Raw genomic sequence first — 14,974 nt, 5'->3', positions numbered from 1 at the left:
CACAACAAGCATGGTTTAAGGTTTCTGCTCACAACATATCACATATGTGGTTTTGAGCTACTTTTAGCTAAAGCAATCGAGGAGAAATCCTGTGTTGAGAATCTCGGAGGGACTTTAATGACGGTAAAGCACAAACAACAGGGTGCACACCATCTGTAATTTCTTCTCAGGTTTGTTCTGGACTGCATTAAAGGTTGGCTGTGTTTTCAAAGTGTTTTAAACCCATCACCCAATGACTGCAGTCCTGTGGACAAGCGAGAGAAAAAAAGGAGTTGCTGTCCAAAAATCAGTTTAAAAATGGCCCTCGGGTTTAAAAATTCAGATTTTTTTTTACGTATTTTTAGGACATGACTTATTTGATAATGGTATTCTCTGCTTTCAAAGTCAGAGCAGATTTTTTTTCATGGATTTTCCATTAAAAAAGACAAATAAATATGAACATTTCATGACAACTGAACTTCTTTTGCATTTCAGTCAAAGGAATGGGAACAACAACAACATCTAATCTCCACCTAGTTTTGATGAAGTTCTCCTCCCTGGTTAAAGAATCCAGATTTCCATTTTAGAGGTTGAACTTTTGGATCTAAAATGACTCTTCTTGTGTCATTTGTCATGTTCAATCCACACATCAAACATGACCTGTGAATCGAATGAGAAACTAATAATTTAAAGAGGAGTTGTTCCTCTGACTTAAGCTTTCAAGATTTACACCTAAAAATACTTCATTATATGATCAAACCTAAAATTAGCTTCCAGCTAAAATTCAGCAAATTTGCTGAAGTAGTTGAACAATGTTTATTCCTGATCCTGACCTGTGGTGACATAACTATGAAAGAACTGCTATTCAGAGAAAATACAAAAACAAAACTAAGAAACTCAGCAGAGGACTGTTTCAAATATCTTTCTTGTTTTTTAGTGTGTTTTTTATAAAGTGCATTCACATCGTGACAGACCCTCTGTTTGCCGGTTAATTCCATTTACATCCATGATATGTTGCTTAGTGTTTGTTTCTGGTTTTATACATATGAAGCTAAACACAGCGTATCTGTAGAGGGACGGGCCTTTTTAACCTCAGTCCTTGACACACTGGCTGAGTCTTATCCTCACTTGTTGCACTCTGACTCTGACGTGGTGCTCTTTGTCCAGTTTAGTCTTCTCTGCTTTAATACACGACATGCGTTTCTTTTGTTACAGCTCCAACTCGCACAGCCCGTCTCCACCAAGCAGCTCCAACGCCTTCAGCCTGATGAGCTCGGAACAGGACAACCCGTCCACCAGCGGCTGCAGGTTAGTGGTCCTCGGAGTCACGCACAATCACGGAAGGAAAAACGTTCTCTCTTCTGGAAGCTTCCATCTGCCCCACCCCTGATTTGTTATTCATGCTTGAAAACAGATTGTTGGCTCACAGGTGAGATCTCGTCACATTGACACGCATGTGCATGTCTCATTTGCGTCCTGCAGCAGCGAGCAGTCTGCCAAAGCTAAGACACAGAAAGAGCTCTACAAGGCCCTCAAAGAGCTGAAGATGCACCTGCCATCAGAGAAGAGGAACAAGGGCAAGAGCAGCACTGTCAACACGCTCAAGTATGCCCTGCGCTGTGTCAAACAGGTGAAAGGTAAGGTTCACATCCTGTAACTTTCAGCTATTGGTGAAAAAAACCCCATCAATCTGGTGTGTGCATTCATCCACATTGTCTTTGTTTTTTCTTTAGCCAATGAGGAGTACTACCAGATGCTGATGATTAATGACAGTCAGCCACCAGGATTCGATGTATCTTCTTACACCATCGAGGAAATCAACAGCATCACGTCGGAGTACACCCTCAAAAACACCGTAAGATCTTTCACTAGTCTCCTCCAGTTTAACTGACACTACAGAGTACGAGTAGTACCATGATACTGCTGTACTCCATACATCATTAGATACTACGCACCATCTTTAGATTGCACCTGCATGAAGGCATGATTGAACAACAGTCAAGTTAATATGGAACTATCATCACACAAAAAACATTTTTATAACAACCAATAATCACCTTCCTTTTCTGCAGGATATATTTGCTGTAGCGGTGTCGCTCATCACGGGCAAGATTGTTTACATTTCGGATCAGGCAGCGACCATCTTGAACTGCAAGCAGGAAGTATTCAACAATGCTAAGTTTGTGGAGTTCCTGAGTCCTCAGGACGTCAGCGTCTTCTACAGCTTCACCACGCCGTACCGCCTGCCCTCATGGAGCATGTGCACGGGAGCAGGTACGCGGCAGACTCAGCCCCAGCTATGACTCGCCCCAGTCTAGATTTAGACAGATCAACACTTTGAAACACGCTATTGGGGACATCGATGGCAGATTTCCGTCTCTGAAAACACGTGGCAAACCCAAGTGTCTATTTCCTTCACATGATCCACCCCCACATCCACATGCTCATGCACACATAGCACCTATTTCATTACCATGACCAATCATACATAAATAAAGCATGCCCCCTCACACACACATGTCGCATATCTTCTGAAGCTCATGCGTATGAGAAATCACACGCAAATCATGTAATGAAAAGTTTGAAAAAGAATGATGTCAAGTGAAAGTTGTAGCTTTGCTTGTTTAAAAAAAAGTACCCATTAACAGTTACTTTCAGATTTTAGTGACTTAAACACATCTACTCTGCATGTTCCATTGTTAGTCTTTATGTATTGCAGTTGATTTATCTTGCTCAAACAGTGCCTGGTGTATCATTTGTGTAGACTTGTGTGCTGGTGCCTGTCTAGAGATACAGCGATGATGTAAACTCGAAAGTTATCAAAACTCTATTTTTATCATTATTTTTAAGTGTTGGTCGAACTAAATTAACTAAAAGACATAACATGCCTCTCTGGTTGGGGTCTGTCCGCTCCCTACTGGAGAAAGAGGCACTTTTTCATGTCCTGTAAACAGTGTGTAGAAGTGTGATGACTAATAGGTAGCCAGCTTTGAAGTGGTCCAGCTATTAAACAGGGCGAGAAAACTCATCCCACTTCCTCCCTTTCTTCTTCTTCAGAGTCGTCTCCCACGGAGTGCATGCAGGAGAAGTCCTTCTTCTGCCGCATCAGGTGAGTGACAGCGGCCCTGATCCACAGCTTCCTGTTCTGAGTCATCACAGGGTAGGGGGGGGAGATAGGAATAGGCTAAAGACAAAGTCAGCAGCCATGAGCTTTTGAGTCCATCTGGTGGTCACACTGAGTATTACAGGTTCTCTTTAAACATCAAATGGGGACAATGAAGTTCGGAGTATTTCCATCTGATGAAAAACTGCACTTCTTTTTACTTCTTTTGGAAATCTTCTGCATTAAACATAAAAAAGGAGCCTGAACGCAGCTCATTACAGTATCATATGAGTCCATGCAAATGGTTAATCTGTTTTAAAGTTTAAAAGTAATGGAGCATCATTAAAAGGATGTGTTTGCTGCAGTGGTGGGAAGGAGCACGAAGGAGACCTCCAGTATTATCCCTTTCGCATGACTCCTTACCTGATGAAAGTCCAGGACACCATGCTGGCTGAAGAGCAGTTCTGCTGCCTCCTGCTGGCAGAGAGGTTCACTCTGGATATGAAGGTGAGAGCTGAGGGAACATGACATGAAAAATATCAGAGCATTAGAAATTAGATTGTATTTGTTATCATGAGGATAAACTATCAATTCAATTTTTTCCCATGCAAAATGTCACTGACAACTTTCTCCTCACAGCTCCCCGAATCCCTCCAGACAAGCGGATCTTCACCACCACACACACCCAACTGTGTTCCAGGATGTGGATGAGAGGTGAGTGAGTTTCCAGTTATTCATGGCAGAGTTCATAAAACCACTGTGCTCTTAGCTAAAGGCACATCGTTGTTTCTCCATCAGGGCTGTTCCTCTGCGGGTACCTCCCTCAAGACCTGATCGGGACCCCTGTGCTGCTCAACCTGCACCCGAGCGATCGGCCTTTAATGTTGGCCGTGCATAGAAAGAGTAAGAACCGTATTGTAGCATTTCATCCTCTGTGTTGCTTTGCTTTCTTTTTTCTTGAGATTCACACATTCTTCCTTGCGTTTCCTTTAGTCCTGCAGTACGCCGGCCAGCCGTTTGACCATTCCTCAATTCGCTTCTGCGCGAGAAATGGCGAGTACGTTATGATCGACACCAGCTGGTCAAGCTTTGTCAATCCGTGGAGCCGCAAGGTGTCCTTTGTCATTGGCAGGCACAAAGTTCGCATGTGAGTACTCCGCAGTTGTGTTTTGGTGGATCATTTTGAGATCCATGAATAAATGCTTTTTATTTTGAACATGCTGGATGACTCTGACACACTCATGTGTTCAGGGGTCCTGTGAATGAAGATGTTTTCGCTGCACTGCTTTCCATGGAGGGAAGATCATGGATTCAGACATCCAGGAAATTAGTGAACAGATCCACAGGATGCTGCTCCAAGTATGTCTGCGCACACATGTGGTATGTTAATCCCGAAGCAGGAGGAATTTTTCAGGTTCTGAACAGCCTCTTGTCGTTCTCTCTATGCAGCCGGTTCACAACATGGGCTCCAGCGGCTACGGCAGCCTCGGCAGCAACGGTTCTCACGAGCAGCTGGTTAGCATCAGTTCATCCAGTGAGAGCAATGGGAACGTTCCGTCAGGGAACACAACGGAGGAGACGGGGAAGAGCAAACCCCACCAGGACCTTCCAGGAGATCTGTAAAGGAGTCCACATGTTGAAGAATCAGGACTCCCAGGCCGGCCCGCAGCCCCTGTCTCCCTTACCACTGCCATTCAAACCTGAGCAGAAGAAGGCAGCTGACAGTGAGTGTGGATTAATACAAACAAAGTTGATCCCAAGCGAGAAACGTGCTTCAAGCCACTGTGGCATTCAGTGTTCCTTTGAAACAACTGTTAAGATTTCCATCAGGTTGATCTTTAAAGCTTCAGCCAATTGTTGAGTTAGTTATTGTGTTTACCAGCGTAGGTGTCATGTATGTGTGTTCACTCCCCGCTGCATATTTCTGACATTTACTTCTTCCTCTCCCACCTCTCAGCTTCTCAAAGGGGTTCAGCCATGCGTGTGAGGGAACTCTGTACCCGCCCTGCAGGCCAGAGACAGTACTGCAGCCAGCATGGACGAGTTGCCCGGCAAAGACCACACGGTTTGCTCCTACCAGCAGATCAGCTGCCTGGACAGTGTCATCAGGTGAGTGCTTGTCTTCCGGTCTTGTGTAGTCATCCTGGCCTTTATTGAAATGATATTCTGATTGAACTCATTTTTGTTTCTCAGGTATCTGGAGAGTTGTCATATCCCCATCACAGTGAAAGGAAGTACAAATTCTCCTCAAACACCACCTCCTCCAACTCAGATGATGACAAGAAGGGCTCAGAGGGAAGGCATGCAAGTGCCTCAGGATACGAATGCAGGCATGTAGACGCCATACGTCACAAGTAACTGAGAACTCAGTTGAGAATTTAACTAAGATTAAAGCTAATGGGAGAAACTCTCTTTCCTTCTTTAGATTCTTTGATACTTGAACCTCAGCCAGGCCTTTCAAACATGAAGGCACCCAGAAGCCCCCACCTGGAGCCGCAGGTGGGGTGGGTGGCCCCCTGGCCCCTCTCACTCTGCCGAGCAAGGCTGAAAGCGTGGTGTCCATCACCTCGCAGTGCAGCTACAGCAGCACCATCGTCCATGTAGGAGACAAGAAGCCTCAACCTGAATCTGGTGGGTGACACAAAATGAAGATTTTTCAACAAACTGTTACATAGAAAGTTCTGTGTGACTGATAATGTTGTCCGTACTCTACTCTACAGAGATAATTGAGGACATTGCAGAGAGCCCGGCTCCCGCCTGCCCTGCCTGTTAGCATGGTTTCTCCACCGAGTCAAGAGAAGGAGGCCTACAAGCGGCTGGGACTGACCAAGCAGGTGCTGGCGGCTCACACCCAGAAGGAAGAGCAGGCCTTCCTGAACCGCCGCAGAGAGCTCCGCAATGCCAGATATTTTCCAGAAGGACTGCTCCACCTATCTGCACAAGCAGAGGTTCCCGATCAGTGGTTGAAGGTGCACAAGGTTTATACTTATCACATTAAAAGAAACAGCTTTTGTAATGAGTACCTTTGAAACTGCTACAGCCTCTTCATTTCCACAAACTCCAGTAAACCAACAATGCAATTTTTGTTTCAGAATCACCTGAACCTCGAGGTGCTGTCAAGCAATGCGCCGCACGGCCAGAGACGACGGCCAGGAAGGGCAACCGCAACCGGAAATCCAAGAAGCCACGGATGAAGCATCCGACTCATCGGACAGCGCCGTGTCCAACCGCAAAACCGCGGCCCCCCCCTCCAGGGTCTCAACCAGACCTCCTGGTCCCCATCTGAAGCGTCCCAATCAGCGTTCAACGTCTCCTACCCCATGGTGCCTGGATACCCGCTCTACCCCGCTACGTCCGCGGCTCCAGCTCAGGCCTCGCGTCCGGACCCGTCTCTCTCCACGGGCTTGGAGACGGACAGAGCAGCCAAGGCCCGCCCGCTACGACTCCATTTCCCGCACCTGTTGTCACACCCGTCGTGGCTCTGGTGCTGCCCAATTACCTCTTCCCTCAAATAGGACAGTTAGGCCAGATAGGGCAGCTGGCGCCCGCACAAAGACCAACGTTTTTCCCTGAGCAGGCCCCGGCTCAAGCCGCGTACACGGCCCCCCAGCAGTTTCAGCGACGCAGGCAGCCTACGCATGCAAGCGCAAGCTTCCTTCACCAGCCAACAGCCATTCCCCGTGCAGACGGCCTTCGCCACTCAGCAGCCATTCCAAACCGCTCCCTCCCCGTTCAGCACCCAGCAGCCTTTCCAGGCCCCGCAGACTGCCTACACCCGCTCAGCAGCCCTTCACTGCCCAGTCATCTTTTCCGGTGCAGACTCAGTTTGTGACGCAGTCCCCGTTCCCCACGCAGCCTTTCCCCTTCAGCCTGGCCAACGACGTTCCCAAAGCCACGGCCGTGGAGCCCCGGGAGGGCCCGGCGTCACGATCCACCAACCCGCGTCAGGGCCGCGGGAGCCCGCCACGTCGCCGCCGCTGTTCGAGTCACGCTGCAGCTCGCCGCTGCAGCTCAACCTGCTGAGCATGGAGGAGGGGCAGAGGTCGGTGGAGGCGTCAGGACAGCATGCCGCCCTCCGCCGGGGCTCAGGGAAGCACCTCGGCTGCAGTGTCTGGATGTGCAGGGAGAAGACGGCCATGGCCGATCACCAAGAGGTGAGAGAAGATTCACCGTGTAATTCGTCCTCGGGGTGTTAGTCGTGTATATCCCATCTGTCTGACATTATTGCAGTGGATCACTGAAGTGTGGTTCTGTCCTGCAGGTGGACTCTCCAGAAGATGCGGCTCTCAGTGACGCCAACTCTTCATCCTGCGACCTGTTGGATATACTCCTGCAGGAGCAGGAGGACTCCCATTCTGGTACTGGATCAGCTACTTCAGGCTCCATGGGGTCCGGATCAGGATCAGGATCAGGATCAGGCTCGGGCTCGGGGTCAGGATGCAACGGCTGTGGTACCTCAGCCACGGAGCATCTGGTAGCAGAACTGGTCAGTAAAACGCAGAGAAGCCATGTCCTAAAACTGCATCTAATTTTTTTTTTTTTTTTTTTTTAAATAATCTGCCTGGAGATTAAAATGTTTTAGATCTTAGTTTGACTGTTTCTGTCCCTCGGTCTCTGCACAGGGAGCAGCAACACCAGCAAATATTTTGGCAGCGTTGACTCTCTGGAACATGACCCCAAGGTCAAAGCCAAGATGAGGGGCGAAGGAGAATCAGAAGGGGGCAAGTTGCAAGTGAAGGTCTCCGCTCAGGGGGAGGGGGAGCACTTCAAGTATGTCCTGCAAGAGCCACTTTTGGCTGCTGATGGCCAACACCGACGACAAAGTCATGATGACATATCAGATGCCGTCCAGGTCAGTCCTCAGCTACATCATTTTACAGAGATTTCAGTTTTTCAACCAGATTTCTGTTATTTTAATGATTTTTTTTTTTGTCATATGCCTGCTCTCCAACAGGGACATTCAGCGAGTGCTGCGAGAAGACAAGGAGAGACTGAGACAGATGCAGAAGAGCCAGCCTCACTTCACTTCAGACCAGCGGCGAGAACTTATCGAGGAACACCCCTGGATGAGGAGGGAGTCTGCCTGCAGCTATAATGTCAAGGTGACGAGTCAGCATATTCATACTGTGTCTCATACATTAGTTGTTCATAAGTACTGCACTGACACACCATATGCGCTGGCCCAAACTAGTTATTATAAAACTTGCTCTTAAGTAGATAACATGACTCCCTCTATGGGTTCATCAGTCACTAGGAGACTTTTTTTAGGTATTGGAGAGATAATATTAGAATTCATATTTAGACTAAAGAGATTCAATTAATTACCTTCTATCACAAAATAGCACTCATCCAGCCCTCACTCTCAAAATCTAGTCCAGACTACTTTTGTCATCATTATGTGTTTTTTCTGTCCCTGAATGCATCATGTGTAGACAGGCTCACCCACACACAGCCTGGCTCTGCTCAAACAACACCAAATGATATCAAAATATTTTCAGCTTAGAAAACATGATGGTTTGCCTTAATTGTTGAGGGAAAAAGAAACTAAGATGATCAAGAAATATTGACTGGATCAGCACTGTGGATAATTCCATTGTGGAGCCACCTCGGCTGTTGCTCTGTGAGATAACATTTTAAATTCTTTCCATGATATGATTCCAGCGCTAAAACAAGAAGGCTGGAGGACTTTTCATTCATCGCATGTGTGGTGATTTCAGGAGTGTGTGTACTGCGAGGACGCGGCGGCAGAGCCCATCGAGGACGACCTTCCAGACATGGAGATGGGCGAGCTGGTGGAGGAGCCCAGTCAGGAGAACCAGAGCGAACCGCAGCCTCAGCCGGACTCGAATGGCTCCTGAACTGTGAGCGCGCACTCACTGGCGGCCACCAGGGGCGACGTTCACCAGCTGAGAACTATCAGGATCCTGCACATGCATTATGGATGTGAGACAAAACAGCTGTGTGCCTGACCGTCCTGACAAAACACACATTCACACACACACACAAACACCACACACGCACACACACACATGCTGAGTGCAGGTGTATACCGCCAGTGTCATGGTCAGGAAAACACCTCCTGCCACTGTGTTTATAGCCGTTTGTGTGTGTGTTGAATGTGGGACTGCTACTGGAGTGCATTTCTAATGCACCCCTACAGGGGGCAGTAGTTCTTTATGGGGGTTGTGTTTGCATGACCTACATACTTTCCTTTGGCCACACATACACACTCTGTCATTCTCTGTCCCTGGAAAACCTTGGCTCAGATTATTTTATTTAAATAAATTCCACCTTTACTGGAGGTGGAGCGCTTATACAGACATAGTCATGCTTATAAATATTTGATTTTTATGAAAATGTTATTTGTGTAAGAAAGCTGTCATGGATCTTTTTTTGTCATGTCATTGAGAAGCAGTCCAGCGCGCTCGCCCAACACAGTGCTCTTGCTTTCTAGAATTACTTCTCGGGCTCATGCAACGCCTTTCAAATCCCACAACTACAGCTATTTCCTCCTGTCGTGTAGTAAAGCTGTGGCGCTCACTGGGCCATGAAAGCCAGGTCAAAAGTGGAAGGAGCTCATTTTCTGAATTAGTTCCGTGTTTTTGTAATGGAATACAGCCAGGGGCTCAGCTGCAGTGGTGGTCGTTGACTCAGTAGCCAAGAGAGTGACATGAAGGCCGACTCTAGCTTTCTTCTAAAGCGACAATCTAGTGAAAGCCGTTCATTATCTGTCTAATTTATTTTCTCCTACATAAATATATCTAAAGCAGATTTATTTTTCAAAAGCTAAAGCCAAATCAGTCCAGTTCAGATTTGATATATAACCTATGACATGAAACTGTGCGAAATTTTTAAGGTGCAGTATGACTTCTCTTTATTTTTCAAGAAAAAAGATAACAAAAAAAAAAAGAAAGAAACAGTCAGGCATCTTGTCAAGCCTGTCCTCGACAAAAGAGTGAAAACAACCACGTCTGAGGTTTTGGTGAGGCTAAGAGAAGGGCCGAGGGCAGACGGTGGTGACCTCACAGTGACTCAACACTGCCACCAACCGCACAAAGGTGGTTTTACATTTATCTTTCATAGTGTATCACAGATCAAGAAGCTGCTGCTGAAATACATTTATTTTTGTAACCTTAAACGATCTTAACGGCAACAGAAATTAGGACTTAGATGTATGTTGAAGCGAGGTCATTTGGTTTTTCAAAACCACAGGTTAACTTGAAACTCTGAAAATCATCGTCTGTAGGGTTTGTTCTCACCGGCAGTTTGTATCATAGAGTGACATGTGGTTTTGAAGAAGAACCCACAAAACATGTAGAAACTGTTCATAATGCTATCTTTCTGTTTATAAAATGCAGCTTTCCAACACGTGCAACTCTTAAAAAAAAAAAACATTTGAGCTCTTTCAGTTATTTCTGCATTATGCAAAACTACAGTGTCGACAATTGCACAGTTTCTGAGGATTTTCCTGTTATCTATTGAAAATATATCTATATTTATATATATATATATTCACCGTAAGGGGATTTCAAATCCTAAATCTGTGCAGGTGTGTTTGAAGCAGTACCGTGAAAGCTGCTGGTCAGAGCAGTGTGTAACACTGAGGTCAATACTGAGCATCAGCTGCTTGTGTCCGCAGTGCGAGAAGGATGAAAAAAAACATGTTGTAGCAAACAGTGGCGAGGGGGGAAGGTCTCGTGTTCCCGCTCTGAGCTGCTCCCCGCAGCAGATGGGGGACGCTCACGGGAGATGGCTGTAGAGGCAGCGGCAGCCGCTCGAGCTCGCCTTCATGAAGTATTAACTAAAGCAAACTGTGACTCAAAACCGACTCCATGTAGTTGAGACAAGCAGCAAGGAGACCTGGGATCAACTGCGGTGCTAAGGCAGAGACACTGTTGAGGCTGGCCTTGTGAATGTAACACCAACTGGACCAAGAGCATCTCCCTGACTTAGTTTATTTTCATTATTTGTTTTGGAAAAAAAAAACTGATGGTTAACTTGTCTTTTTCTTTTGTAATTTTTTTTTTTTCCTCTTGTATGTGTATATTATTTTATTCATTTGACTAAGGTTAAAGCTTTCGAGTGTTATTGGGGATGAACCCTACCTCTGAATAACTCAATCCCAGGTCGTGTTACTGTAAGCAGACCATAGCTTGTCTGTGAGTGCATGTGGGCAAAGCGCAATGGACAGAGCGGTCAGATACTTCCGTGATTCCTGTGAGTGCAGAGAGTCTTCTGCCTGGGACCGGCAGAGCTTTATGGACTCCTCCAAGTCTGCTCTTCTCTCTGTGAGCGGATGAGTGCACAGAGAGTAACAGGCACCTCTCTCCACAAACGACAAACTGCAGTTTATCTCTGTCTTTAATCTCCAATGAGCCTCCAGTGCTCAGCTTGTGTACCAGCCAGTGACATTGTCAGAAAGTCAGTTCATCATTTGATACCGCTGTGAATACTGATAGCAAGCCTTATTTTTTCCCTCCCCAAAGACTCCTCACAAAAGAGGGAATGCTATGTCTAAACAGGTTGCACACTAGTGGGCCACTGGGTGCACCCTGATCTGTAAATGCACACACACACACACACACACACACACACACACACACACACACACACACACACACACAGATGTGGTAATGGTACATGATGTTATGTATGGTTGTGTAAATTCGTCTCATTGCCACTGTATGAATCTGTGGTATGTCCAACCAGCACAGTGCTGTGCATTTTTGTAGATGAGAAGATGTGCTATTTGAAACATGAAAACTATGTTGTAATAAAACTATGGAAATGAAACCAGTGTGACTCTGCTCCTTTTTTCTTTATGATGAATTCACCAATGGGGGAAAGAGATTTGTGAAGAGCTAAAATGACCTTAAAATGCTAAATTTTGTTTCTGACTCAATGTTCTGGAGTTGATCTAAATTGATTAGTTAATTTGAGAAACAAATAACCTCCACTAATGACATCAATACAGAAACAGCTGACAGACTCCTGCTCTTCACTGTCATATGGGATCTACCCAGTGTAATTTAGCCTTCCTACTGTGGAGGAAGTCACTGGGACGTATTTTAGGGGCCATCCATCATTACCATAAAGCTGCTTTCATTTGATTTGTTCTGATTAAACGTTCATCCGTCACCATCATCCATCATGCTGTGAAACATGATCAGTTTGTGCAAAAAGACCTGATTGGTTGTTCTTGAGCACGTCTTCTTGTGAGAAGTTAATCAGATTGGGAATCCTTGGTTTTGTGAACCGTGCCGCTCCAGAGGAGCTGATTGTTCTCACAGTCAAGACAGTTGAGAAGTGTCCAAGGATGTCAGCCCCCCCCCCCCAGGGGATCTGTTTCGGCACCATATGCTCGCCTCTGCCGTTGAATCCATCTCGCACCAACTGCTGCACTCCTCCAACCTCTGACCTCAGAATTCATGTGCAGTTACAAACGCACAGCTGATGCGTTTGCTGGCAGAAGTCCTCCCTCCTCCCGTCTGAATCTTCTGTTCTTCATTATTCCCTCTGATACTGACTCTGGTGATGCTCCCAGCTCAGCTGAAGCCGGTGAGCTGTCGGGGTTCTGTTCCCACAAACAATTATCTCTTTGCATACACTTCTTCTAAACCACATACTTTTCCCACATTAATCTAATTTGTCATACTGGCAGTTTGGTGAAAGCTCATTTTAATTGGGGATGGAGCTCAATCAATACGATAACATTGTGACTAAGAAGTATTTCAGTGTGCAGCAAACAATGAACTGGCCTTTGATAATAAACATCAGAATAGCATTTTTTACATTAATTACACAGTTTAACTTCAGACAGCAATATATAATGTCTTGTGATTATCCTCCAATATTGATTACTGTTAATTGTCTTCCAGATCATAACCACTGTGTTTCATCATTTGTTAAATGTCCCATACTATCCCATCAGAACATGTTTTGGGGGAAAACTGTTGCTCAATGAGGACTCCCAACGTTCTTAAAAGTACAATGAGAATACTTTCACATATAAGGGAAGTGATAAGACCAATTTTGTGTGTGTCTCAAGTAGGCTATTTCACACAAATTTTCCCAAAGTCGGGTATTTCTCAACAAGGATTGTAACCAATTTAAAAACGCACTGATTCAACTTCCAAACCACTTCTTCTTCTTCTTTTTTTTTTTTTTTTATATATCTTGCTCCACTGTCTCTGTCAAAGCTCCATCCACTGATCTGGAGTCAAAGTCATGGTTCACAGCAGTGGGCTGCGTTCCCGCTTGCAAGTGTATGCGTGCATGTGATGGCTGCTGCCAGAATGATCCGAACCCCACTCTGCATCCCTTTCATTTCTTCTGACTTTCACGCCTCTCTGTCATTAACCCCCCCCCCCCCCCCCTCACCCCCAACATCACTACTTGTAGTTTCACACCCAGCCACCCCCCCCCCCCCCCCCCCCCCCCCCTCTCTCCCCCCACTTATTTCCATGCAGATCAAATGACAATGAGTGACACGATCAACACATGATTAACACCACATGTTGCATATTCACATCACGGTAGTTCGCGCCGCTGCGGGAGAGTGGGGGGGGGGGGGGGGGGGGGGGGGGGTCCAGGTAAAGTAACCCGCTCCATGACAGCCGCCCCCGGTGCGCCTCAGCGGGCTGTGGTGAGCTCTGGCCGGTCCAGACAGGATCTGGCAGTCATGTGTTAACGCGGCCACAGCGCAGCGGGGTGACGGCGGAGACACCTCGGTGGAGGTGCGACTCTTTCATGTGCGCACCGCGCGCCCACAGAACTGCGGATCTAATCCAGGGAGGGAGGGAGATGGCAGGCTGGAAACAGCGGGCCAGGAGGATATCCTGTCAATTTATATATATGCATGGAGCAGGAGGCTTTGACGTCTGATGACATCCAAAGATTTAAGGATGAGTGGGGAAAAACTAAGAAAGACCATCTCTGTCCCCAGACTGTAAATGACAGAAGTGTAGTTGACAAGCATTACTTTCTCAATGCACACCTATTTCACTACATTTCCCTCTTTAATAGTTTCCACCTGCACAGATAGACACACTGGACAAATTATGTCAATAACATATTTATTAACAAAATCATACAATTTACCTGGGAAACATTTCTAGACATTCATTACAGTATAAAGAAGACATTCATAAGAGGGCTACTTGTCCATATAAACTACAGGAATTTGTGAAATATAATAAAAATATTTATATTAATCAGAGGTACAGCCAAACTTCTGTTTCTAAAAAAGAGCTTTTTTTGTCTTCAAACAAATTCCATCGACAGAATTATAGACAAACAATGGTTTCTTTTATCTCAATTATTATAAGTGGAAGGGTTTAGAGGTGAGGTTGTTTTCTCTCTCTCTCTCTCTCTCTCTCTCTCTGGATGTCAAAGGTCAGACAAGAGGGAGAACTGACAACCAGGTCATAACTAGAGGAAAGTACTTTCTGGAAGCCGCCAAGCTGGGGGGGGGGGGGGGGGTTCTAATGAGGTAAAGGGGAAACTCGACCCTGTAACACATTTAGGAATTTTTTGTGCTTTTCAAAACACATCAAAGGTGTTTTCTCATCAGATAATGTTCAATGCCTTCTTCTTATTTTTTTTCTTTAATGTTTCCAATATTCCCAGAATGCCATGAGTGATTCAGTTCCACATGATCATAGTCCAGTTATGATACCCAAGGCTGGTCTTGGTGATGAAACTGGTTCCTTATTGGAGATCAGTGACAGGAGTTTTAGGGGTCCAGAGGAAGATCCGTGCATGAGGTCTATAATGAGTGCAGAAATGCTACAACCACAAATCGTGGATTCAATGTTGTCTTTCAGTAACGAGGCTCCACATGACGCCATCGGGAGGGGGGGGGGGGGGGGGGGGGTGCTGCACCATTCAACA

The 14,974-nt window shown here is 46.0% G+C and overlaps 1 pseudogene; it reads left to right on the top strand.

Moving 5' to 3' along the window:
- The first annotated feature begins 1,174 nt into the window (after window positions 1–1,174).
- Window positions 1,175–8,940, top strand: LOC115400028 (period circadian protein homolog 2-like; annotated as a pseudogene).
- The last annotated feature ends 6,034 nt before the right edge of the window (window positions 8,941–14,974 follow it).

This window comes from Salarias fasciatus, chromosome 14 (genome assembly GCF_902148845.1).
Source record: "Salarias fasciatus chromosome 14, fSalaFa1.1, whole genome shotgun sequence".
NCBI lineage: Eukaryota > Metazoa > Chordata > Actinopteri > Blenniiformes > Blenniidae > Salarias > Salarias fasciatus.
The sequence above is the reverse complement of the archived record's forward strand: the minus strand, read 5'-3'. Positions and strand labels throughout refer to the sequence as shown.